A 4386-nucleotide genomic window follows, 5' to 3' on the forward strand; every position below is an offset into this window, starting at 1 on the left:
GAACTGTAGTCCGGAGTGACATGTAACAGTCTGTGTAGTGTGAGAGTCAATGTAATGGTAGAGTGACCTCTACTGGTAATCGGCCGGAAGGCCACGGACCGGATTTCGTGACAGAGCCCCCCCCAAGGAGTGGCTTCCAGACGCTCCCAACACAATACCATCCAGGAGGGGGGTGGAGCGGAGGCGGAACAGGGGGAGGGATGGAGGGCCAGGTCCACGTGGAAGTGGAGAGACCGGGGACTGAGGCAGAGTTGGCAGAGCAGAGCACCAAGGCAGAACTGGCAAAGCAGGAAACCAGGGTGGAGCCAGCAAAGCAGGGAGAGCAGGTGGAGCTGAGTACCACCACAGCTGAGCAGACGGGTCCGAAGATCCCCACGGCAGAGCAGAAAACCACCAGAGCAGGACAGGAGACCACTATGCCAGAGCAGAAGACCACAATGGAGCAGATGGGACAGAAGCCCAGCAGGGCGGAGCAGACAGGGCAGAGGGCCAACAGGGCAGATCAGGCAGAGCAGAAGCCCACAAGGTTGGCGCAGAAGACCTCCACAGTAGAGCAGACAGAGCAGGAACCCACCAGGGCGGAGCAGATGGGACAGAAGCCCACCAGGGTGGAGCAGACAGAGCAGAAGCCCACCAGGGCAGAGCAAAATACCTCCAAGGCGGCGCAGACCGAGCAGGAACCCACGAGGACGGAGCAGACGGGGCCGGGACCCATGGCAGAGACGGGGGCCTAGGGAAAGCAGAGACAGACAACACAGGCAGTGCATTCATGGTCTCAGAGACCGAGGCAGGGAACACAAGAAGTTCATCAATGTTCTCTATGGCAGTGACAGGGTTAAAGGGACAGACACGGAGTGCATTTATAGTCTCTGGGCTCATGTAAGTTTAAGGGTTCAAAGGTGGGTTTTTGGGCTGTGACAGACAGGGCAGTAAACTCGGTGTTAGTTTCCTCGAGAGTGACTGGACAGATAGTTCAATATTAGACTCATGGACTGTAACAGGACATACAGATAGTCCAGAATTAGGTACATGTGGGAGTTGTGGACTGGCAGACAGATCAAGACCGGGTGCATTGTTTGAAACTGGACGGGTAAACATTTCAGGAAGTGACATTAAACAGGCAGACAATTCACAGTCAGACTCTGTTGAAACAAGACAGACAGACAATACAAGATTAGATTTGACTGTAGAATTTAAACCAACAGATAGTTCACAGTGAGATGCATTGAGTGACACTAGATTGGCAGACAGTTCAGTGATTGAAGCTGGACAGACAGATAATTCAGAGTCAAGCTCATTGACAGAAACTGGATAGATAGACTGTTCACTAGGGGTCGCTTTGGCAACGACAGAAGTAATGGGGCAAATATAGAGTTCATTTATGGTTTCCGGGTTCATGACAGGCATGGTTGAGAGTTCAGAGGTGGGTCTTTGGGCTGTGACAAGGCCCCTAGAGCCAACAGGAAGCTTAGATAAGGTTTCTGGGGTCGTGACTGGACTATTAGGGCAAATAACAGGTTAATTTGTTGCGACTAGACGGACGGACAGTTCACAATCAGCCTCCATGGCTGGTTCAACACAAGACAAGAGTATATAAACAGCCTCCATAGTCGTAACAGGACAGTCAGGAGATTTACAGACAGCGTCCTTGGCTGGTTCAGAACAGGCAGAGTTCACAGGTGGCCTCCTTGGCCGGAACAGGACAGGCAGAGAGTTCACAGACGGCCTCCTTGGCCGGAACAGGATGGGCAGAGAGTTCACAGACGGCCTCCTTAGCCGCTACAGGACAGGCAGAGAATTCAAAGACGGCCTTCATAGCCGTTACAGGACTGGCAAAGGGATCATAGACAGCCTTCATAACCGTAATAGGACAGGCAGAGGGATCACAGATGGCCTCCCTGGCTGGAACAGAACAGGACAAGAGTTTATAAGTGGATACCACTGACACCTCTGGAGGTTCTACAGTAGTAACATCAGGAAACGGGCAGAGTTCATTAATATCCTCCTTAACAGAACAGGTGAAATTGTATTGCTAGGGGCCACCACCATACAAGGAGCTGAAGCGAGCGCCGCCGCCTTGGGAGGTTCTGCAGCCTCAGCCGCCACCTCTGGAGGACCTGGAGCGAGCACCGCCATCTCTGGAGGTTCTGCAGCCTCAGCCGCCACCTCTGGAGACACCATTGTAAACGCCACCACCTCAGGAGTTTCTGTGATGGTGTATGGAGCCCAAATACACCAAAAAGCGATCCCCATCATGGGAAGCGCTGCAGACAGGGGAATCAGTTCAGGAACAGGAGGGCTAAAGTGAGTGGGTTTGGGGATACCAGCTGCGTGTGCAGACACCAGCGGTGCATCCCTCACACTGGATACCAGACTGGGATAACGAAGGACTGACCTTGATAATTTGGGTGCAACAGACAAGACGTGACAAGACTCCGGATGATCAGCTGTGATGTGACAAGACTCTGGAAGGTCAGCTGTGATGTGATGTGACTCTGGATGGACAGCTGTGATGTGACTCTGGATGATCAGCTGTGATGTGACGTGACTCTGGATGAACAGCTGTGATGTGACGAGGCTCTGGCAGATCAGCTGAGACTTGACTTGACTCAGGAATTGAAGCTGTGACTTGACTTGACTCATGAAGAACAGTTGTGACTTGACTTGCCTCATGACGATCAACGGTGACTTGAGTTGCCTCATGACGATCAATGTTGACTTGACTTGACTCTGGAAGATCAACGGTGACTTGACTTGACTCATGAAGATCAACTGTGACTTGACTGGACTCAGGAAGATCAACGGTGACTTGACTTGACTCAGGAAGATCAACAGTGACATGACTTGATTCAGAAAGATCAATGGTGACTTGACTTAACTCTGGAAGATCAACCGTCACTTGACTTGCCTCATGACGATCAACGGTGACTTGAGTTGCCTCATGACGATCAACGGTGACTTGAGTTGCCTCATGACGATCAATGTTGACTTGACTTGACTCTGGAAGATCAACGGTGACTTGACTTGACTCTGGAAGATCAACTGTGACTTGACTGGACTCATGAAGATCAGCTGTGACTTGACTTGATTCATGACGATCAACTGTGACTTGACTTGATTCATGAAGATCAGCTGTGACTTGACTTGATTCATTAAGATCAGCTGTGATTTGACTTGATTCATGAAGATCAACGGTGACTTGACTTGCCTCAGGAAAGACAGAAGTAGCATGAAACGGCTTTGTTGTCAACGCCATTTTGTGAGTGAATGCAGTGTCTTGTTCCTCCGCGACACCCACAGTGAACTCTGAACCAACAGTCCACAAAACATAATCCAAAAAATTACTCTGTGACTCACTCTCATGAATCATTCTTGACTTTAAAGGCTGGTTAAGGCCATCACAGAAAAAGTCTATCAGCATACAGTCCGGTAATTCTGTGCCATTAGCCAAAACCAAATATTCCTCAATGTAACCCTCAAGTGATCGTGTGCCCTGCTTGAGAGCTAGTAGCAGAATCGCTGTGTTCATACCTGGCCAATGTCCTTCGGAAAAGCTGCTGGATCCTTGTTTGGCCGAGTATTCTGTTACGGGGTGAACGAGTCGTGAGACGTGCGGATCCATCTGCAGGCTTTTATTAGACAGAGACGTAGTCATAACAGGCATGGGTCAAACAATGGCAAACAGGTATATTGAGGGCAAGACACAAGAGTAGTCCAGTAAACGGGCGTGATCGATCTCCGGCGAAAATAATCCTGAGAGTGAGGCAAACGGGGAATCCGCAAGACGAGCTAGAGTCCAGACGAGGTGCAAACACAGTCCGAAACAGCAAGGCAAAGGGTAATTCTAAACCAGGCTATAAACTTCAGGGCAGGCAGAGATCAGACAAAACGAGATAAAGACATGGGTAAACAGACTAAGAACATGGCTATACTAGATTCAGAAACTTGGAATGGCTTTGTAAAGTAGCTATCACTTGATGAGAGATAAACGCTAAACAATACTCGGCGTTGAATGGTGGTGTGAGACTGATTTATATAGTGTTTGTTATAGGTAGCAGCTGTGTGTGATTGGTTTCAGATGAGCTTGTGATTAGTGCAATGGAGCATGGGAAATGTAGTCCAGGGTGATGTGTAACAGTTTGTGTAGTGCGAGATTCAGTGTAACTGAAGGGTGAGCCCTGGTGGCGATCGAACAGAAGTCCATGGACAGGATTCGTGACAATGTGTTTCTGGTCTCAAATTGTAGATTTTTACTACTTATAGTTTATAAATGTGTGAATTTCGGTTCAACACTGAATGTTGTAACAAAGGTAATAAATAGTTGGTTATTGTTATTAAGTCTCTTTCCAGCGCAGACTGCATAGGTTAAGCTTATGGGTCTGTCAC

This window comes from Sinocyclocheilus grahami, unplaced genomic scaffold, assembly GCF_001515645.1.
Source record: "Sinocyclocheilus grahami isolate Dianchi unplaced genomic scaffold, SAMN03320097.WGS_v1.1 scaffold42.1, whole genome shotgun sequence".
Lineage (NCBI taxonomy): Eukaryota > Metazoa > Chordata > Actinopteri > Cypriniformes > Cyprinidae > Sinocyclocheilus > Sinocyclocheilus grahami.